Consider the following 24,620-nt stretch of genomic DNA (forward strand, 5'->3'; position numbering starts at 1 on the left):
TCTCTAAAAATATATACAAACTTTTAAAGCAGTTTGTTAATTTTATAATTTAGCGATAGATTTTAGCTCCATTGCTAATTAGCAACCGCTTTTAATTCTGTTGTTGATTTAACAATTAATTTTATTTCTATTGTTAATTTTTGTGGTTAAACTATGTATTTCTTGGGTTGAACAATTTTGGGTTTGGTAGGGTAAATTTTTTTTGTATTTTTGGCATCCCTTTTTCAATACTTTCTATGTCTCATCGTTATCACTTGATATATTTGAGTTATCTTTTGAGTCAACTTTGAAAGCAACAGATTTCTTCTTTTTCGTCTATTCTTTCTTATTTAAGAGCAATTAATTTCTTTCTCTTATCTTATTCAACATTTTCATTTTTGTTGAACATCATTTTGTGAGCATTTAAAGATCATGTAAGTTCATCATAGGTAAATATTGAGAAATTGTTGTTGTAAAAAAAAAAAAAAACTGTAACCTTGGTTTCCCAAAACTTGGGCAATGATATCAGAATTTCTTCATTAATTCCTCTTTGGCCGTAACATCTCAAATTTTTAAATAATTATTTTGTGTAAATTTTGATATTTTAATGTATTAAATATTATGGTATTTAATTTGAATTTTCTGAATTTTTAAAATCAGATTTTTATTTTTAAAGATAATTAATTTTAATGATTTTTAAAAATTAATTTAAAGACCACGTGGCAAGTTTGAAAATATTTTTAAACTCTATAAATTTTTTTAAGTTTTCTATAATTTTTTTGAAATTTTCGGGCCTCGTTTTGAGTTATAAGGTAGCAAAAATTGAATTTTGAGTATCCTAAATCAAAACCAACCAGATCGGATCAAACCAGTTGAATCGGACAGGCTCTTTTTTTTTTCCCTTCCTCCTTCTCCCGCACGACTTGGCCTTCTCCTTCTCTCTTCTTTTTCTCTCTCCTTCCCTTTGCCCATCGTCGGCTACCACCTCCCCCACCTTCCTCCTTTGTCGGCGCATCATCGGCGCCCCTCCCTCGCCATCACCGCCCCTTTTTCGGCCAGAAATGAGGCCCAAACCTCCCCCTCTTTCAAGCACTACCTTTTACCTTCCTTCGCCATTTTTGACAATTCCAATGACCAATTGGATTGCGTCTCATTGCTATTTTATTTTACAACTCGAGAGCTTTTTATAGACATTAATTTCACAAATTTTTATCAAGTGATTTGTGTGAATCGAGTCTAGAAAGTTTTAGTCATTTTCGACTTCTGAACTAGATTTCTTCCAAACTGTAAATTACACTGAAATTCTGAGACCACCAGCGTGTCCTACTCATCGAGTACTTTGCAATAACACCAATTTATAATTTTTTTGACACCGAAAATTTAGTGGGTTCCATGAACTTGCCAATGATTTTTCAAGTCTTTTATGAGTCTTTTTAATCAAATAAAAATTATATTCTAACTCTTGGTGTCGTGGACTTCGCGTAGGTATTTTTGTTTCAAAGAAATTCCACCGGAGATCAAGACTGCAATTTCAGAGCAGACACGTGGACTACCGGACCCACTTCGAAAGTGGATAAATATTACAATGCTTCCTACCATTTTTAGATGCCCCAGATGCATTTTAGATGTCACAATTGGTGTAGGTAAACTCGAACTCCAAATGCTCCTTTTCACCTAATGTTGAGCTTAGTATAAAAATTCATAAAATATTTGTAGATAGTTAGAAAATTATGATTCCAATTGCAATAGTAGAGTAGTATTGTTAAGGACTGCATGGAATAATTATAGAATTTTTAGGATTAATTTGGATAGTTTTTGGAAAATATCAATTTTAAACTATATAACTGAATTGTGTATTTATATGAGAATTGTCTGGTTTGGCAGGCTCATGAGAGGCATTGTATTATTGTTGTATTGTGAGCTTGAGGCCTTTGGATTAAAAAGTGTTAGTTGAGTTATTTTACAAGTTGGATAGGTTCTAGATGCAGAGAAAACTCTATCGGATTTTCAACATATAATTTAGGGTATCTTTAACTCTTTAGTTCTTTGTTTTGTTTCATTATTGATAAATTTATGAATATAATTGTTTAGGTGATCCGACTTAACCTTCCTCTTTTTCTCAGCCGCCCTAATGACTTTTGGAAAATCTGTGAGTTGATATTGACTTTATTTGTAATTTCAATATTATTAACTTATATCAAGGCATGCTCATGCATTTATTTATATGTAGGTATATAATTAGTTAAATGTTAGGCACACTCCTTTGTTGCATATGTTAATAAACTTGTTTGTGGATATCGTCTTAAGGTAATTTGGAGCTATGTGTATGTGTTGGCTTGTGTGTAGTGTGTATATGGACATGGGTAGGATGGGTAGTTGCAGTTGGAGCTTGACTCGCTGGCACCCGATCCTTATATATGGATAAGTTGGGGAGAGTACGGCTTTGAGTTGATCTCGTTGGCCCCCGCACTTGGACTATTAAGCAAAAGTCCTACTTGAGTTGACCTCTCAAATAGACATTGAATTAAAAGAGATGTATAGAAAATCAACTCCCATACATGTATTGATGTGACACACGGGTATATGCATACTCTAAATTATTTTTTATGCGAATATTGACTGAATTATTTGAATTATGTGAACGTGCTACATTTTATACTTAAAAATGCATTAGAAATAAATATTTATGAAAATTATATTTAAAATTAATATCTTACTCTCTGAGTCAAACGCTCACCCATGTTCAACTATTTTTCTTTAAGTGACAAGTGGATTTATTGAGATTAATTTGCTTTTTTTTCCCCCAGGTTTAACCAGAAACATTTAGATTTACTTTTATTACCTTTTGTTTAACTCTAGAAATTCGCATGTACCAATAGTTGTATTTTTTATATAGGGTTATAATAACTTAAATTTCTGGAGTTGTAAAACTAATTATATGAGATTGCATAAATATATGTAATATTTACTACTATTGATAGAGGGAGTTGAGCTCCCAAATGTCGATTTATCTATTTTGAGGATTGTGAGGGTGAGCTGAACTCCCCAGATTTTTGATATTATATGTTATAGGTCAGGTGAGTTAATACTTCCTGTTGGATAGTCTAATTTATGGCCGAACTCTATTAGTTTATTTTCTTGAAATTGGGCAACCCAAATGAGCTTTATGCATGACGTAGAGTTAGTTAGACTTACTACAGGTTTTGGGAATCTTATGCTGGCCTAAATTCTCGTATCGGTCCAGCCCAAAAATGAGGTCATGGCATTGGTGAACTTCTTTTTAAGTGCTTTGAGAGTGTTCATAATCTAGTGTTCATTTCAACTACCATTTCTCCAGTTTCCTTCTCAAATAGCTCATAATCTAGCATAAGTAAATTTACCTTTGACTTACTTACTTGATATATCCTTTCATATGTCAGTCGTAGCTTGTCCTATATCTCCTTTGCAGATGTGCAACCTGAAACATGATTGCATTTAGTAGTATCAAGAGCACAATATAATATATTCAGTGGCGGAACTAGGATTTTAAGTTGGGGGACAGAATTATTAAGTCTATGGCTATTAGTCATCCATGAACTCAATCATTAACTACCTCTTTAACTAGAGGCATTTTAATATAATAAAAAATTATTATGATCACCATATAATAATTAAGCAATTTATTATAATATGCTATCATTTGAATTAAAAATGATTCATATCAAAATATATTATGACACATAAATGATAACAAAGTAATGATCTCTATAAAATAAATTTTCAGAAAAATCATTAAGAGAAAAGAACCTTATTACTTTCAAGAAATTTGACTTTAAGTCCATACCTATTGCAAAAGGCTTATAGTACCAACAAAAGTATGTCATAAGAAAATGCAAAAATTAGTTCCAATACATCATTATCATATATTACTTACCATCCATTAATTTTTTTCATTGAAATTTTGGAAAATAAATGATAAATAGTTGTTGGCGAATGGTGCCTCTACTGAAAAAGAAGAAGAAGAAAAAGAAGAAGAAAGTGAATGGTAAGGTTGAGAGGTTTTCCAAGTAGCAAAAAAAAAAAAACTGTTAGTATGTTATAACTGTAATTATAATAAGGCCATGTATCATAAATAAAACTAATTCTAATGGTCAATAATGGGTTTTAATAATGGGTTTTAATAAAAGTTATAAAAGTTAGTGAATCAAAGTGAAATTAAATGAATGAACTGTATTTAGGTTTTATTGGGTTAATTTTGGATTAAAATGAAACTAAATAATTAGGTTAATATTGGGGGAGAAGAACTGTAAATGAAATGGAGGGGGTATAGCTCCATTGTAATTTTTCAATCTAGGGGGACAGTGGCCCCCTCCGCCACCCTAGTTCCGCCAATGAACATATTAATGACTTTAGCATTTGATTAGACTTTCTTTTGATCTTCAACATCATATTCATGCTCATTTTTAGGAATCACAATATCACCAATTTTCTTTCTTGGAATATCAGAATTTTTGATAATTTTTATCCAAACCTCGACATCAATGGATTAGATAAAATTTCTTATCCCAGTTTTTTAGAAAGAATAATTTGAATAAGTGAATAATGGAGGTCTAATGATGGAGTATTCTTTGAGTAAAGGTGAATGTAAGGGTGAGCAATAAACAATTTTAACTAAAAATTAAATCGAAGTGATTTAATTTAATTTTTTAACTTATAAAATTCGGTTTGATTTATATTTTCTATAAACTTTGATTTTTAATTCAATTCAATTATTTAGTCAAAAACTGATTAAAAATCAAATCTACATATGGGTTCATTTCAAACCCCATATTTTTATATCCAGCCTTTAGCCAAGAGAGAAAAAAAAAATCAGAGACGAAGGAGGGAAGTGTAAAGAAATTTAAGGATTTTTAAGATATGTTACATGTATTTTGGAATTGAGATAATTAAATACACATTATAATCTCATTTGCTGGAATTAAATGATTTGGCGCTGGGCCTCACGGATTTGTCCTTGGGAGATTTCGCTCCCAAAAGCGCACAGCTTTAGGCCGACTTCACATATATGGCCCAGATTCCCTTCTCCCATTTCCGATGTGGGACGGGCGGCACCTGCAGGCGTTACGTATCGCCGTCCCCACAGTCCGTTACATGACTGATTGTTCTTTATACTCTTATTATACGTGAAACTTTAAAAAATAACTTTATTATAACTATGGTAGATTTTATATAAATCCTATTATAATTAACGATCAAAATTTATTTGAAATACATACAATGATTACATTAAATAATTTCTGTTATTATATATATGACCCATTTAATTTCTCTTAAAAAAAATCAGCTTAACAAAATTTAAATTATTCATTTAGGGGTGAATGGTTAGGCTCAACTAAAAAAGAAAGTAACCGAGATTTTTTTTTTGTTCATTTAATTTTAATTGTAATTTAAATTCAAAATTTTATAATTTAAAAAGAACACAACTCTAAAGTCAGTAGATAAATTGCTTAACTTTCTTTAAAAAAAAAAAAAAAAAGAAAGAAAATCCACCAAATCCTTAAAAAAGGGAACGTTGTCTAGGACAATACTTTTGTATGGAAGAGCAACAGAGAAAGCAAAGCATACAATAATTGGCAGATTATTCTTGAAAAGTAGGATCCTGCTACTGCTAATTAACAATTATTGTGTCCAGCCCTTGAGAAAGCTGCAACAATTAGCTGGCACAATTTACAAAAGAATTTACAAAAAATAAATAAATTATTAAACTTAATTAATTAGGATATCTTGATTATCTTCATTTGCTGGGCCAATCTAAGCCCAAAAATACACCCTTATAATAAGAGCTATGGAGAAGCTTTTTTATTTTTCCCCTATTTCCCTGATAGGGGATTGGCGATTGCGGATTTGCTTGCAATTACCAATTTGAGGAAGACATTGTTGTGTGAGCCAGGACATTTTCGACCAGTATTTTAGAAATCAGTCATGAGTTTACCTGTGACTTGTCATGAAAATTAGAAGGAAGTTGTTCTTCAATCATGTTATATTTGGGTAATTTTTATCTCCCATTTCTAAATTTTATCTTATATTTTCCTTCAATCCCTTAATTTCAATTTATTATTAAAAAATTTTAAAACTTTAATTTTATTTCACAAAAAATTCCTCTTATTATAATAGTAATAGTAGGTTTTTAAATTTCAGTGTAATATTTATAAATACAGTTTCAACATTTTCAAGTGAAAGATAAATTATCTTCATTTTTAGGAAGTAAATTATTGTAATAATATTAATATTTTTATTATTGGTCTAGATGGTAATTGAAACGTCTGATATTTTTTAAGTGTCAGAGAAAATGAAGTAAAAATATAATTTTATTATTTTTTCTTATTTTTGAAACTTGAGGAATTTTCATAAAACAAAATTAAAACTTAAGATTTTTTTAATAACAAATTAAAATTTAAAAACAAAAGTGAAATGGGAAATAAAATTCAGAGCAACTATAAAAATTACAGTGTTATATTCCATCAAGATTTCTAGCAATTATAAAATCCCAACTTACTCTATGTTGAATTCATAATTAAGGTTTTGATAGAGCTTTCCTGACCAGCCTTGATTGATGAGCCTAATTCATCAAAACAAAGATTCTTAATGGTGCAAGTAAGACAACCATAAGAATCCACATCCTGTACATTGCTAATGGAAGCTGCGCATAATAAATCTTTGTTCTTGAATTGGGGTTGGAGAAAACTGCTGATTACAGAGGCCTATGGTCGGTTTTGTCTCAATTTGCTACTCTAATTTATGCAATGTCCTTGTGTTTTTTCTGTAAGAACTGTGTGACACCACGTACTCCCTTGCTCAGTCACATTGCATTGGTGTCTAAACCAACAACGAACCATTGTTGAGGAACATGTCAACTTGGAAGCTATATAGAATCTTGGCTTTTCATAATTAACTAAAGTAATTTTTAAAATAAGATAGAACATGATATAAAGTTAGCTCCTGATGTCACCTGCTCATAATAATAAAAAAAAGAATAATGTATTTATTCATATAATTTTTTTTTTAATTAAAGAATAGGTGAAGTTCTGTAGTTTGATATTTTGGCCCAAATATGAAGCAGGGCAGAGTTTGGAATCCAAAAGCAGCCTAAATTGGGCCTTTAGGTCTCTAGGGAATTGCATTTGCCTATTTGGGTTGCAAAGCAAAAACAACAAAAGGGATGAGATGAAATTAGGGTTTTTTTGCCAATATTGAACTATTTATCTGCTGATCAGTTGCTTTATTCCAATATTTTTATTTTAAATTTTTATATTCTTGTATTTTATATATATATATTTATGAAAAATCTTATAATCTTTTTCCATACAACAATTAAATTAATAAAGCAGGCAAAATTTTCTTTCAAGTTGTCACATTGCCTTATCTTCAATACTGTTAAATGACACTTATGAGATATAAAGATTATTTTCTTTATAAGTAATAACTATTGTCGTTTATATTTAGTATTTAATTTTTTTTAATTATCTTTACTATTGTCAGTTATTATTTTAATTTTTATAATTTAAATTATTATTTTATTTATTAATTGATTATCAAATTCAAGGTCTCGATAATTATAAGAATTTTTTTAGTTTATTAAATATAATATTAATTTTTTTTAATCCTCACGTATATATCTCATTTTTTCATATATTTTTAATATATATATAGTAAGCAAAATCTTCTTTGATTTTTACTTGGTACTGACACATAGTACTTACCACATCGAGATTAATTTCTCATAAGTAATAGTTATTATCAGTATTTATTTTTTTTTTGTTTTTTAATTATTTTTTATTACTGCCATTATTATTTCAATTTTTACAATTTAAATTATTATTTTATTTATTAATTAATTATCAAATCAAGGTTTTAATAATTAAATTTATTATCAAATATATTATTAATATGTTTTTTCTTTATTACTTGTACATGATCTCATAATATTGATATTTTTTTTTATTTATCTATCTATATATTAGAGTAATCACGTGGTACTTATCATGCGGAAATTCATTTATTTATATTAAATATTTATTATTATTTATATTAAGTATTTAATTTTTTATTTTTCTTTTAACTATCATTATTACCATATTACTTTCTCAATTTTCACAATTCAAATGATGATTTTATTTATTAACTGATTACTAAAATTCAAGGCCTCAATAATTAAATATATTGCATTATTTTTTTAATTTATCAAATATATCATTAATATATATATTTTTTAATGTTTATGCATGTTTCTTATACTATCCATATATTTTTATTATGATCTATCTATATAAATAAAGTGAGCAAAATTATTGTACTTATCTTTGATGCTGTTGTGTGACATTTACCACGTAAAAATTAATTTTTTTTTAATAATTAATAGTTATTACAATTTATATTATGTATTTAATTTTCTTTCTATTTTTCTTTTAATTATATTTATTATTGCCACATTATTACCTTAATTTTCATAATTTAACTAATTATTTTATTTATTAATTAATTATCAAAACTTAAGGCTAGATAATTAAAATTATTATAGTGCGGATCTATTTCCACAACTAAAATAGCTAATGCCACAACTTTTAAAATGTAATTTTAATCATTTGAATTAATTGTCTCTATACAAATGTTATCCATAAAAAGCTTTTATAGTATCCATTATATTAAGTGCAAAAAAATTAGTACCTTTCCATCTTTACTATAAATAATTCTTTTTAGGATAAATTAAACATTGTAAATTTTGTATTTACAGATAGATAAATAACATCTTTTAAATTTATATAAAAAATTTCACAATTTTAATTTAATATTTTATATTCTTTCATATACTTTTTTTTTTCCCTTTTCCTGACCTTAACAATTAATAAATATTTTCATGGCCCATTTCGCTAGCTTCCTTTCCTCTTCCTTGGTCAAGCCTTCCACTAGCAGAAAAAGGTAAGGCATTTTGACATTGAAGTTCTGCAGATTTTTTTGTATAGAGCTTGTAATTAACTAGGATTATTACCTTAAAATAATAAGTTTCCCATTCATTTTTAAAGAAAAATGTGGTTTTGCAAAATGATAATTTAGAGTTTTTAGAAAAGAAATAAAATGTAACACTCTAAATTTTTAAATTTATTATTTTGTTGGTAAATATTAATATTTTATTTTATTTAAATTTTAGGAAATTATTTGAAATTTTTCGGATTTTAGAAATCGGGTTCGATTTTTAAAAAATATAAAACTTTGATGATTTTTAAAAATTAATTTAAAAACCACGTGGCAAAACTGAAAATATATTTGGACTCTATGAATTTTTCTGAGTTTTCTAAAATTTTTTTGAAATTTTTGGGCCTCGTTTTCGGTCCCAAGGCGGAGTAAAAATTTAAAATTTTGTATCCTGAATCGAACCGATCGAATCGAACCGGATTGAATCGGACCGATCGAATCGGACCGGCCTTCTTCTTCTTTTTCTTTCTCCCCGCGCATTCTCTCTCTCTCTCTCTCTCTCTCTCTCTCTCTCTCTCCTCCTTCCTCCCCATGCCGCGCCGCCGTCACCCCAACCTCCCCACCTCGCCGGTGCGCCACCCCAGCCTTTATCCACCGCCGGTCAGCCTTCCAAGTGGCCAGAAATGACGCGCGAAGTCCTCCCCTGAGCGTGCGCTCCGTTTCAACTTCCCGGCTAAAATCCAGCTAATCCGACCACCATTTGGGCCGGGTCTTCTGTCAAAACTCTTCTACACCTCGAGAGCTTTCCATAGACACCAAGAATACCAAAATCCATAGAGCGGTTTGCCCAATTTTTATCCAAAAGTTTTAGTCCATTTCGATTTTTGGGCTAGATTTCTCGCAAACCGTGAACCCCACGAGAAAACCGAGAGTACTGGAGTGCTCCACTCATCGAGAGCTTCGCGGAAATATAAATTTCAAAATTTTCTGACGCCATTTTTTGGTGAGTCTCACGAAACTTTATAGTGTTTTTCCAAGCACTAAATGAGCTTAAAAAATTTCGCATGTATTAGAAATATTTATTTGATTTGGATCTGTAATATAATTGTCATGTTGGACCTGTAAACTTATTAAAAGCGTGTATGTTGGACTGGATGAGGGAGCCGAGCTTTCATTTATTTTTATGGCATCATGATTGTATGGAGGGTGAGCTGAGCTCCCCAGATGATTATATATTGTGTTTACAGGTCGGGTGAGTCAAAAACTCCCCGTTAAATGGTCCATTTTATGGCCGAACTCTGTCTGGTTAAATTCTTGAAATTAGGCCCAAATGGGCCTTAGAGTTGGGTTGAGGAATAGTTAGGCTTATTACGGGTTTCATGGGCTTTAGATTAGCCTAGGTCCTAGTGCCGGTCTGGCCCATAGGTTGGCTCGTGACAAATGTGGTATCAGAGCTTAGGCTCTAGATTCATAGGGAAAAATTGTTTAAAGTATTGGAAAGAGTCTAATAAGAGTCACATGCGGAAAATAGGGTCCACATTCGTCTTGCATTGTCATCTTTGCTTCTAGTTTCTGCTTTGTATAATTGTGTATAAATATGAGTCTATAGAGCTGTGTAACATGCAGTTTTGAATTTTGTGGGCTAATGCTGTTAAATTTCAGGAAAATGCGTAGAAGTAGGAGAGCTGCCACTACACCAGAACCAAATGTGCCTGACGAGGTATCGGTACAGGATGAGGCACCTGTCCTGAGGAGGAAGGGTAGGAGGCCTGGAGCTGCTCAAGTAGGAGAGCAGCTGCCACCAGTTCAGGATCAGTCTTTTATGGCTCAGGGTCTCGTGGATCCAATGGCAGCTACATTAGCCGAATTGCAAAGAACCATTGATATGATGGCACAGTATATGGTCCACCCTCCCCAATAGCAGTCCACCACACCAAGAGGGGAACCTTATAAACAAATAATTAATTTCAAGAAGTTGGTGCCTGGTACTTATGATGTGTCAGACGATGCCTATCGGTTTTTGAATTCCTACAAACAGGCAGGAATAGAGTTGTAGTTGACTGATAAGAGACTTATAGAGTGTGTGCAGCATGTCATGGGGCCTATGCCTAGACAATGGATGAATGACTACATATTACCTCACATGGAAGGGTTGTCATGGACCTAGTTTGTGGAACTGTTTATCAACAGGTTTGTGCTAAAAAGCTTCAGAGATCAAAAGTAGTGGGCCTTTGAGGCCTTAAGGCAGAATGGCAGATCTATAGATGAGTATGCTGCAGAATTTCTATAACTGAGCAGGTATGCCCCTACAGCAGTGGTTACAGAAAGTATGAAGGTGAAAACGTTCCTAAAGGGGCTAGAAAGGAGTATGCAAATCTGGCCATGATGTCGGATCAGTCTTTTGATATGGTAGTTGATCGAGCCCGACAGATTGAGATTAGCTATACGGGAGATGACAGGGGAAGGGCAAAGAAAAATAGAACAGAGGGTTTTTCAGGTGTTCTCCACATGGGTACTATGGATAGCGGAGGCCAAAGTCATTACAAAGGAAGAAGTAGGAACAAGAAGAGTGGTTTAGACACAAGTCTTGAGGATTCAGATCAGGGTACGGATCCAACAGTGGTCACAGTATGGGATACAGCAGTTCTGGGTCTGGTTCAGGATCCTCCTTTGCACCTTGTGCACAGTGTGGAATAGGACATTCAGGACCTTTATGATGGGGTCAAGAGTATGTTTCAGGTGTGGCCAGCCGGGTCACTTTGCTAGAGAATGTCCAGTGTTCAGTGTGCCACAGATGGGATCACAGGGTTTTGTTGCAAATATTCCTCGTCAGCTGTATCCTAGTGCTTCCAGCATGGCAGGCAGTCAGTTCAGTGGCCAACAGGGCCAAGGACAAGGAGGACATGGATTTGGAGGTAGATCAGGAGGTAGAAGTCAATATCAGGGTTTTACAACACAGGGTAGGGGTCAAGCTCAGGTTTTCACCCTGACCCACCAGGATGCTCAGGCTTCCAATGCAGTTGTGGCAGGTATTCTTCTAGTCTGTTCTTATGAGGCTCGTGTTTTGATAGATCCAGGAGCTACTCACTCATTTGTCTCCCCAGTGTTTGCCATGAGAATGGGTAGGAACCCTACAATTTTAGAATGCCCTTTTTCTGTAGCTACCCTGCCTAGTGACAACATAGATGTAGATATGATTTTTCTGAGTAGTCCAGTAGTAGTGGATGGAAGAATCCTCCCAACAAACTTGGTTCCTCTACCAGTAATGGATTTCGATGTAATTTTGGGAATAGATTGGTTGGCAACTCATTATGCCACTTTAGACTGTAGGAACAAAAAGGTGTATTTCCACATACCTGGTGTGGAAGAGTTTAGCTTTGATGGTGACAAGAGCGTGGCTCCATATAATTTGGTGTCGCAATTAGTGGTAGAAAAATATTGAGGCGTGAATGTTAAGGGTATTTGGCATTGGTGAGAGATACATCTATAGAAGTTGTCAACATAGAAAATGTTCCTATTACTAGAGAATTCATGGATGTTTTCTTTTTAGGAGCTTTCAGGGTTGCCACCAAGAAAGGAAATAGAGTTCTGCATTAATGTTGTGCCGGGTACAAACCCCATATCAATGCCGCCTTAGAGGATGACACCAACATAATTGAAAGAGCTAAAGGAGCAACTACAGGGGCTTTTGGACAAGGGTTTCATACGTTCGAGCACTTTATCCTAGGGCTCTCCTGTTCTATTTGTCAGAAAGAAAGATGGGTCCTTGAGGTTGTGTATTGATTATAGACAGCTGAATAAGATGACTGTGAAGAACAAATATCCACTTCCTCGGATTGATAATCTGTTTGATCAGCTCCAAGGGGCTAGATTCTTTTCCAAAATAGACCTATGATCAGGCTACCATCAGTTGAGAATCAAGAATGAGGATGTGTCCAAGACAGCATTCAGGACAAGATATGATCATTATGAGTTCTTGGTGATGTCTTTTGGACTCACTAATGCACTAGCAGCCTTCATGGACTTGATGAACAGGGTGTTCAGGCTATTCTTGGACCGTTTTGTCATCGTATTCATAGATGACATTTTGGTATATTCTCGAACTGAGGAAGAACACGTGTGGCATTTGAGAATGGTGTTGCAGACTTTGAGGGAGTACCAGCTATATGCCAAAATTTCAAAATGTGAATTTTGGCTAGAAAGTATCTCATTCTTGGGACACATGGTTTCTAGTGAAGGCATTCAAGTGGATCCCAAGAAAATTGAGGCTGTAATTGATTAGCTTAGGCCTACAACAGTCACTAAGGTGCGAAGTTTTTTGGGCCTAGCTGGCTACTATAGGCGATTTTTGCAAGATTTTTCCAGGATAGTAGCTCCCCTAACTAAGTTAACTCGGAAAAATGTTCCATTCATTTGGACTGATGATTGTGAAGAGAGTTTCCAGAAGCTTAAGGAGTGTCTAACCACTGCCCCTGTGTTGACATTACCGATGAGTGGTGAAGGATATACCGTGTACTGTGATGCCTCCAGAGTTGGCTTAGGGTGTGTTTTGATGCAGAATGGAAAAGTAGTGGCTTATGTTTCAAGACAGCTAAAGAGGCATGAGCAGAACTACCCCACCCATGATTTGGAAATGGTGGCTGTAGTCTTTGCACTAAAGATCTGGAGACACTACCTGTATGGTGAAGTGTGCGAGATATACACCGACCACAAGATTTTGAAGTACATCTTCCAACAGAGGGATTTAAATTTGAGACAGAGGAGATGGATGGAGCTTCTGAAGGACTATGAATGTACCATCCAGTACCACCCTGGGAAGGCCAATGTAGTAGCAGATGCTTTGAGCAGAAAATCTTCTAGCAGCTTGGTGCACATATCAGCGGAGAAGAGACCATTGATTCAAAAAATACATGAGTTGATGGATCAAGGTCTGATCTTAGATCTTTCAGATAAAGGGGTATTATTGGCCCATTTTTCAGTGATGCCAGACTTGTGAGATAGAGTCAGAGTTTCCCAGCACAGAGACCAACAATTGATGAAGATCATAGAAAGAGTATAACAGGGTGAAGGTGGTGAGTTTGGATTTGCCAATGATGGTGCCCTTATACAAGGTTCCAGGATATGTGTGCCCGACATGGACAATTTCAGAAATGAAATCATGCGAGAGGCACACTATACACTATACAATGTCCACCCAGGCTCCACCAAGATGTACCATGATGTGAAAGATAGCTACTGGTGGAATGGCATAAAGAGAGACATAGCAGACTTCGTGTCCAAGTGCTTAACTTGTCAGAAGGTGAAGTTTGAACACCAGAAATCGTCAGGGAAGCTGGAAGATCTCCTATCCCAGAATGGAAGTGGGAAATGATTACTATGAATTTTGTGACTGGATTGCCTCGTACCACGCAGAGATATAATTCGATATGGGTAATTGTAGACCGTCCAACTAAATTAGCCCATTTCTTGCCTGTGAAGACAACATATTCTATTGCACAGTACGCCCGACTCTATATTAGAGAGATAGTCAGATTGTATGGAGTTCTTGCTTCCATAATATCTGACAGAGGGCCCCAGTTCACTTCTCGATTTTTGAGGAAGTTGCAGGAGGCACTTGTCACACAGTTAAACTTTAGTACCGCTTTCCACCCTCAGACAGATGGGTAGTCCAAAAGGACAATCCAAACACTAGAAGACATGCTTCACATATGTGTTTTGGATTTTGGAGGTCAATGGGATGATCAGCTACTCTTATTGGAGTTTGCCTAGAACAACAGTTATCATTCCAGCATAGGGATGGCACCCTATGAGGCACTATATGGCAGAAAGTGTAGGTCTCCTCTGTGTTGGACGGAAATGGGAGAAGCGAAGGTGCATGACATAGACCTAGTGCAGTACACTTCAGAGATAGTTCCTTTAATCAGGGAGCGATTGAAAACAGCTTTCAGTAGGCAAAAGAGTTATGCAGATCCTAGACGGAGGGATGTAGAGTTTGCAGTAGGTGATTACGTATTCCTGGAGGTTTCTCCGATGAAGGGAGTCATGAGATTTGGAAAGAATGGCAAGTTGGCACCTCGGTATATTGGACCTTTTGAGGTTACTGATAGAGTTGGAGCGGTTGCCTATCGGTTGGAGTTACCACCCAACCTTTCTCATGTTCATCTTGTATTCCACATCTCCATGCTCAGAAAATACATACCTGATCCTTCTCATGTGCTACAGCCGGATGTAGTAGAGCCGAAAGAAGACTTGACGTTTAAGGAACAACTTGTAGCCATAGTGGACTATCAAGTGAGGCAGCTAAGATCAAAACAGATCCCTAAAGTTAAGGTTTTGTGAAAGAGCCAGTCAGTGAAAAAGTGCACCTGAGAGTCAGAGCAGGACATGCATAGCAAGTACCCTTATCTATTCAATGTGTAATTCTGTATTTTATTCTGCCTTGTGTAAAATTCGAGGACGAATTTTCTGTAAGGGGGGAAGAATGTAACACCCCAAATTTTTAAATTTATTATTTTGTGGGTAAATATTAATATTTTATTTTATTTATATTTTAGAAAATTATTTGAAATTTTTCGAATTTTAGAAATCGGGTTCGATTTTTCAAAAATATAAAACTTTGATGATTTTTAAAAATTAATTTAAAGACCACGTGGTAAAACTAAAATATATTGGACTCTATGAAATTTTCTGAGTTTTTTAGAATTTTTTCGAAATTTTTGGGCCTCATTTTCGATCCAAAGGCTGAGTAAAAATTTAAAATTTTGTATCCTGAATTAGATCGGCCGAATCGAACCAAATCGAATCGGACTGGTCGAATCGGAACGGCCTTCTTCTTCTTTTTCTTTCTCCCCGCGCGTTCCTGTCCCTCTTTCTCTCTCTCCTGTTTTCTCTCTCCTCCCTCCTCCCCACACTGTGCCACCACCACCCCAGCCTCTCCACCTCGTCGAAGCGCCGCCCCAGCCTTTCCCCACCGCCGGCCAACCTTCTAGGAGGCCAAAAATGACGCGCGAAGTCCTCCCCTGTGCGCACGCGCTGTTTCAGCTTCTCGGCCAAAATCCGGCCGATCCAGCCATCGTTTGGGCCGGGTCTTGTGTCAAAACTCTTTTACACCTCAAGAGCTTTTCATAGATACCAAGAACACCAAAATTCATTGAGCGATTTGCCCAATTTTTATCCGGAAAGTTTTAGCCCATTTCGACTTTTGAGATAGATTTCTCGCAAACCGTGAATCCCACAAGAAAATCGAGAATACCGGAGCGCTCCACTCTTCGAGAGCTTCGCGGCAATATAAATTTCAAAATTTTCTGATACCATTTTTCGGTGGGTCCCATGAAATTTTGTAGTGTTATTCTAAGCACTAAATGAGCTTAGAAAATTCCGCATGTATTAAAAATATTTATTTGATTTGGGTCTATAATATAATTGCCATGTTAGACCTATAAACTTATTAAAAGCGTGTATGTTGGACAGGATGAGGGAGCCGAGCTCCCATTTATTTTTATGGCATCATGATTGTATGGAGAGTGAACTGAGCTCCCTAAATGATTATATATTATGTTTACAGGTCGGGTGAGTAAAAAACTCACTGTTAATGGTTTATTTTATAGCCGAACTCTGTCCGGTTGAATTTTTGAAATTGGGCCCAAATGGGCCTTGAGTTGGGTTGAGGATTAGTTAGGTTTACTACGGGTTTCAGGGGTTTTAGGCTGGTACAGATCCTAGTGCCGGTCTGGCCCATAGATTGGGTCGTGACATAAAGTCTTAAAAAATATACATATATTATAAATTAATAGAAAATATTACCCATTCACATAAAAAAAATTTGAAAATTTTATTTCAATGTGAACAAAAATAAAATCAGTGAGTTTTTTTTTATAATTGTATAGAAAAAAAAAGAAAATAAATGAAAATTTAATGATACCACATTAAAAATTTTATTTATGAAATGTGAATAGTTAATTAATTTATCAAGGAAAATAATTATTTATAGTAATGATAGAAATATATTATTTTTTTGCATTTAATAAGGTAACAATAATTATGGTCATTATATGGATTACCTTATATAAGGACAATTTAGTCTAATAATTAAAATATTATTTAAAAAATTGTGGTACTAATCATTTTAGTTGTGGAAGTAGGCTCACCCTTTATTATATTATTTGTTTTAATTTATCAAAGATATCATTAATATTTTTTTTTATGCGGCAAGATTGTTATGCTTTATTATTATAATAGTTATTGACTTTTATGTTAAATATTTAATTCTCATCTTATTTTCTTTTTAAGCATCTTTATTATTATTTTTGTTATTTTAAATTTCATGTTTATTTAATTAATATATTTTATTATTAATTTCTTTTAAAATTTCCTTTTTAATGTTTCTCAAAATTTTTATAAATTTCATTTTATCATAAAAATTTAAAAATTATATATTTTAAAATCAATTAAGAAAATTAAAATTATATTAAAAAAGGTATATTGTGCAACCCACAAGCATTTAACATGTTAATAATATGTAATCTTTTGCAAAAGAATCAAACATTATTTTCTTTTAATGATGGAGCCTCTTCAATCCAAAAAGCATCCCGATCAGGACATAAAGCATGATTGACAAGAATGGGTTGATTAAAAAAATTCAAACAATTCAATTAATAATTTGATAATTAAATACTTATCTTGTGTAGAAAAAAAAATTGAAAGTAATTCCATTTCCACTTATAATTTCTTTTTATATAAAAAAAAAAGGAGAAAAACAAACTCTGATAAGAATCCAGCAGATAGCCACCCAAAATCTTCCTGTTATTAATGTGACATTGTAACTTACTAGTTAGACCAGCCATCCCAATACTCTCAGCAAAGGTTCAATTTTTCGATTTTAGCTCAAAAATTAGAAGCTACAGAAGCATTAAGTCGAATTTTATTAACAGAGTACATATATCTATGAAGAAAAGATTATTATTATTATTATTATTATTGAGGGATAAATTTTAACAATTACACTTGTATAGTTGTAATACTAAAATCTCTCAACTTAAAAATGTAATATAAAATTCTCTCAACTTTTAACTTTTGCACAGTAAAATATCTCTAACCTCTAATTATCAGTTTTCCAATTAAACATTGACCTGGATAGTTTCAGAATAGTATTTAGTCAATATTTTTCTTTTTTCCTCTCAAACTATGTATAAATTGAATATTTTCTTTTTTATAGAGAGAATAATTTTTAATATATAGAGAGAATAATTTTATATTTTATACAAGAGAGAAAAGATAAATACTGATTAAGCATCACATTAGAGCTATTCTTATTAATATTTAACTGAAAAATCAGTCTTTACAAGTAAGAGAGATTTATTATATAAATTTTTAAAAATTAAAAAAATTTTATATTATGTTTTAAAATTAAAATATTATAATATTATGATCACATAAGTTTAATTACAATTATTAAAATTTATCCTATTACGGGTAGGTACAAAATGAGACATTTGAAGCGGAGTTGTTGGGCATGACGTAGAAAAATCAAACGATTCTGTGGTTTGGCGGGTGGCTCACGCACATTGCTGCCTGATACGTTTGTCTTCAATCAAGAAGGCTGATAATTGATACATAATGTGCACTAGAAAATTCTAGCTTTTTCTTTGGAGAGTGATTTCGTGTTTTTACATATGAAAAATCATAGTTTGGTTTTATGAATTTAGTGCCCTATAATGTTAATCAAATTGTAGTAATTAAATGATAGTGATATGATAAATACTGTAACACCTCTAATTTTTTTTAAATTTATTATTTTTAGATAATTATTGATATTTTATTTTATTGAGTTTTAGGAAATTATTTAAAATTTTTCAGATTTTAGAAATCGAGTTCGATTTTTTGAAAATAAAAACTTTGATGATTTTTAAAATTTAATTTAAAGATCACATGACAAAACTAAAAATATATTTGGAGTCTAAGAATTTTTCTGAGTTTTTTAAAATTTTTTCAAAATTTTTGGGTCTCGTTTTCGGTCTGAAGGCAGATTAAAAATTTAAAATTTTGTACTCCGAATCGAACCAGATCGAGTCGGACAGTCCGAATCGGGCCTGCTCCTTTTTCTTCTCCTCCTCTTCCCGCGCGTGTTATCCTCCCTCTCTCTCTCTCTCTCTCTCTCTCTCTCTCTCTCTCTCCCATTTTCTCTCTCCTCTCACCTCCCCTCGCCGGCCAGCCTCCTCACCTCGCTGGCGTGCCTCCCCAGCCACCCCAGCTAGCTGGCCATAGCCTGGAACGCTGGGAAACGTCGTGCGAAGCGACGCAACGCGTAGCGCGCTGCTTCGTCTTCCTAGCCGAAATCCGGCCGATCCGGCCACCATTTGGGCTGGGTCTTGTATCAAACATCATCTACACCTCGAGAGTTTTCCATAGACACCAAGAACACCAAAATCCATTGAGCAGTTTGTTTAATTTTTGTCCGGAAAGGTTTAGCCCATTTTGACTTTTGGGCTAGATTTCTCACAAACCGTAAACCCCACGAGAAAACCAAGAGTACCAAAGCGCTCCACTCGTCGAGAGCTCCGCGGGAATATAAATTTCAAAATTTTTCGACACCGTTTTTCAGTGGGTCCCACAGAACTTCGTAGTATTTTTTCGATCATTAAATGAGCTTAGAAAATTCCATAAAATTTATGTACTAACCCCCGTGTTGTGGGCTTTGTGTAGATTTCTTCAATTCACGGAAATTCGACAGTTGTCTGGGTTGATGAATTTCCGGTCAGACAGACCGGCTATCGAAAAAGTCTCCGAATTTGATCAAGATTTTGGCTACCTCACCATTTTCAGACGTCCCGAGCGTATCCCCGAAGTTGGAATCGGCATAGGTAAACCCGAACCTTACTTTTTTCGTAATTTTCTAGTACTTAAATGGGATTAAAAATCCATAAAATATTCGTGGTAGCTCAGAAAATTATAATTCTTTTTGCAATAAGCTAGTAATATTGCTAAGGATCTCGAGGCAAAGTTTTAGAATTTTTAGAGCTTATTTGGGCAGTTTTTGCAAAAATAATCAATTATAAGGACTAAACTGTAAATTTACATATTGTGATTGAGGACTATTTGGATGGGCCCAGGAGGGGCTGTGTGATGTGCTTGAGTTGTGAGTGTATGAATTGAGAATATAGAAGTGCGTTTTGAGCCCTTTTGCAGATTGGGTAGATCCTAAGTATAGGGGAGACTCTGCCAGATTTTCGGCACGACTTAGGACATATTTGGCCTTTTCTTAGTTTGTATTGAGTTAAATTTACTAAATGATTGTAATAAAATTGTCAGGTGAGCCGGGACAGCCTTCTTCCTCCGCCTAGCCTCCTCAGTGACCGCTGTCAAGTCTGTGAGTAAAATATTAATTTTAATTGTAATTCGATATTATTATATGTTCAATCATGCCCATGCATCACTTATATGTATATATATATGTAGTTAAACTCTAGGCACGTTTTATGTTGCATTCACAACTGTTAAAGTGCCATGTATGTTGTTGTGGTAATTTGGAGCAGTGTGCGTGCGTTGGCATGCGTGTGATGTGGTGTTGACTATGGATAGGACGGGTAGTCACGGCTTGAGATCTTCGCTGGGACCCAGTCCTTCAGGGTAGTCACGGCTTGAGTTCTTCGCTGGGGTCCCGATTTGGTTTATTAAGCGAAAGTCCGGCTTCAGTTCTTCGCTGGCATAGGTTGGATTTAAGAGAGCTGTATAGGGGATCAACTCCCATATATTATGATTGATATTACTGAGTGTGTGAGTGCCCCAAATTACCTTTTTGCTATTATGATGTGAAAATATTACTGATGTTGCATTTCACTCTACAGGGTGCATTAGCTTTAGATAGTTATAGAGATTATATTTAAAATTGATATTTTACTCTCTGAGTAGAACGCTCACTCCTGTTCAATATTTTTCCAGGTCACAGGAGGATATTTTTGAGGTTAACCTGCTTTTCTCCCTCGCAGGTCGTTTATTAATGTTTGTATAAACCTGTTAACTCTTAGAATTTCCGCATGTGTTAGAAATATTTATTTGAATTGGGTTTGTAATATAAATTGTCATTTTGGACCTGTAAACTTATTATTTTATGTATGTGTGTTGAGCTGGATGAGTGAGCTGAGCTCCCATTTATTTTTATATTGTTATGAGTATGTGGAGGGTGAGCTGAGCTCCTCAATTAATTATATATTGTGTTTACAGGTCGAATGAGTTAAAAACTCCCAGTTGAAAGGTCCACTTTATGGCCAGACTTTGTCCGCTTCAATTCTTGAAATTGAGCCCAAATGAGCCTTAGAGTTGGGTTAAAGAATAGTTAGGCTTACTACAGGCTTCGGGGGCTTTAGGCTGGCCCAAGTCCAGGTGCCGGTCCGACCCATAGGTTTGATCGTGAGAAATACTCAATATTGATCATATAAATATTTAACATATGTCATTATATCAGCACTTCATATTAACTACATTTACGTAATTTTATAATAATTAACAGTTTAAATCATATTTATTAATAAAAAAATATAAGATATTAAATTGATAAAAATTATATTTAATTTTTCATATGTCAAAGTATGAAATTATAAGATATATTTTTATATTTTTTATTTTTTTCAAAGAAAAATTATGGATATTACTTCTCCTATTTTTAAATAAAAAGTTATGCATTTAAAACACATATCATTCTTTTAATGTATGTGTAAATATTTTTTTTCCAATAATACATGTGTAAATTCGATCCAAATTATATTATTTTTATTATAATATATATATTAAAAAAATTATTCATACTTTTTAGATGCTTTTCAACTTTTAGCCCATAGCGGTGGCGGTGCAAAGGTGAATGACTGAATTTATATAATATAATAACTCAGACATATTTATTACGATAACAGAAAATAATTATGAGTCACACCAAAAGAAAATGCTTCTTTATAATAATAATAATAATAATGAAAAATGATTATTTATAATAAAGGGCTTCTTTATTATAAATATTAATGATGCGTTCTTTATACATTAACTAATTATCAATAGCTCCATGAGAATTATGGATAAAATTAAGAATAAAATACCCAAGATTTTATTTTGATTAGACCTAGCCATGATTTAGATGAAAATGGGAACCAGACTGAAATTAGATTGATTTAAAAAATATTAAATTTATTAAATATATAATTAACTTATATTGTAATTAAATTGAAATAAAATTGGACTGAAATTAATCAATTTAATTTTTGTTCAAAAATATTTTTTATTTAAAAAATTTTAAAATTTGAAAAAAATATATAAATTATTTAATTTTTTCAAAATTTGATCGACTAAAATCGAATTGAAACTAAATCTTAAATTGAGAGTTTTACGAGTCGATTTAAATTTATATCAAGAAATCAAAATTAGCAATTCTTAATTGATTTCAAACTGAAATCAAGCGAATAACCAGGTTTAATGCTGACCCATAGGCATAGAAAATTTTATTAGATTAATAATGATACTTAATTTGAGAATTTTGGGACCCCACTGTCCTTTCATTTTTTTTTTCCCTTCCGGCTGTCACGTCTGTAATTATCTACCGGCCACCTTTCAATGGCTTTACCAATTACTCCCTAACACCAACCCCACGCATAATGGAGTACAGAGCGGGAAAGAAGAAAAACACAGCGCAAGAAAGTAAATCAGAGGATAACTTTTAAGAAACTAAGGTACTTTCTCTGTAATGACCTTGACGGTGGTCTTTCCCTGTTTTTGATATAAAATCTAACCGAAAAGTTGTATTTTCACAATAAGTTGATCTCTAGAGAATTCCTGACTACTTCTCTATTGTTATAATTTGAAAATCTTGTTCTTGTTTTTGTTTGTTTTTGTTTAGCAGAAATGAGTGACCCAAAGTATGCTTATCCGTACCCTGCTCAAGGTATAATTTCTTTCATAGTGTATAAATTCTTGTTCTTGATTCTGCACACATGTTTGTGTTATTTCTTCTCTGAGATTTGATGGGTTTCGCTTGATTTGCCTGATTTGTGAAGTCTCCTTCTATGCTGATAAGTTTATGAAGGGTTCCACCTCTGTTTTCCCGTCTCCCTTTTTACTTTTTATGAGAGAAAAAAGTTCTTATTTCTTGAGTGGTTGATTGTTGGCAGGTTATTATCAAGGACCCCCAGTGATGGCACCTCCACAATATGCAGCACCACCACCCAAAAGAGAGCCTGGTTTCCTTGAAGGATGGTAATTTTTTCTATCCATATGATTTATCAGGAAATGCTCTCTTTTTCTTTCTTGTTTCCCCTAAAGAAACTGGCTAAAAGTTCAAATATTTGTCTAAGAAATTTAGGGTTTATTTATTCTTGATGTGCTTGTTTCCCTTGTTAATTACAGCCTTGCAGCTTTGTGTTGCTGCTTCCTTATTGACGAGTGTTGCTGTGACCCATCCATCATCTTTATTAGCTGATAAAGCTGTAACTTGTTCCAAATACAAACATAAATATGTGGAGTCGTTGATCTAGGAAACATTTCAATCCTATTGTCTACTATGTTAAAATCTTTGTTTCTGTTGTTCGTACAATATTATATTTGAATCCCTACTCTCATTCCCCTTAGGCTTTTGCATCTCTCCTTTATTTTCATTAAACTCTTTGCACTGGTCTCTTTAGTACTAAACCTATTGGCTTGCAGAGTTCTTAGCATTTGTGGACAAGAATCTTAAGATAAGGGTGGGGCATTTGGGTCACTATCAATTTGAATTTTGAGTTGGGAAATGATGACAATTGACAAAAGTAATTGCCTTTCTTTTTCAATTATTATCATTCAAATTTGTGGGATCTCTTTAGCATAGAAAGTAATGCAAGATAGTGGGAATTCGTTTGATGAAAGGTTTACTTAGATTAAAAAGAAAAAGGGTTTCCTCAGATTTGAGTTGAAGCTAAGCCTGGCTTGGTAAGGCATTATCCCTCCCAAATAAGTTTTTAATCCTCTAATTTTTCCAATTTTGAAAAATTAAAATTTTTGAGGTGAAGCTTACGCCTTGCCACGCTCAGGGAATATGAATTTCATGTTGAATAATCGTCTTCTTAAAATTTTGAATAATTATAAGCCTATGAAAATTAAATTCAATTTCCATTTTTAAATATTTTTTATAAGAATATAATAATATAATATCTTTACATAATAATAAATATAATAATAAGTATATTTAAAAATAAAATTTCAAATATTATGCTAATTATTATTATTATTATCGTTTTCTTCATAAAATCTTATATATAGTAATTTTATTTCAGCACTTTTAGATTTTGTTACTTTTTGTAATTAAATAAATTTGACGTAAATATTTTAAGCTAAGTTTTATTTTTTATTTTCATCTAATTGTAGTTTAAAAGTGTTGTTAAAGTATAAACATTCTTCATAATTTTATATTTTAATTTGACTTAATCTAAAAAATTATTAATTAACTCTTTCTATCAATAAAAAGGAAAAATAAAAAAAGAAACTATCATCTATAAAATGCATCTAACAAAATTGGTTGAGATCTTTTGCGGAGTTGGAATATCGATTTCCACGTGGCAACTAAGAAATCTTGTTAAAAAGGATTTTCAGTCCATAATTCTTGAAGTTTATTTACACATGGCAATTTTTAAGCTGTAGCTTCACACACTAAAAGTTTTAAAGTTATTTAGTAGGTGAAA

At 33.2% G+C, this 24,620-nt stretch overlaps 1 long non-coding RNA gene across 1 annotated transcript; it reads left to right on the top strand.

Moving 5' to 3' along the window:
* The first annotated feature begins 22,667 nt into the window (after window positions 1-22,667).
* Window positions 22,668-23,537, top strand: LOC110652480 (uncharacterized). Its single transcript, XR_002494431.2, has 3 exons — window positions 22,668-22,852; window positions 23,079-23,163; window positions 23,314-23,537. It is a non-coding gene; the product is annotated as an uncharacterized LOC110652480 (long non-coding RNA).
* Window positions 23,538-24,620: the final 1,083 nt, after the last annotated feature.

The sequence above is a fragment of the Hevea brasiliensis genome, chromosome 7, assembly GCF_030052815.1.
Source record: "Hevea brasiliensis isolate MT/VB/25A 57/8 chromosome 7, ASM3005281v1, whole genome shotgun sequence".
Classification (NCBI taxonomy): domain Eukaryota; kingdom Viridiplantae; phylum Streptophyta; class Magnoliopsida; order Malpighiales; family Euphorbiaceae; genus Hevea; species Hevea brasiliensis.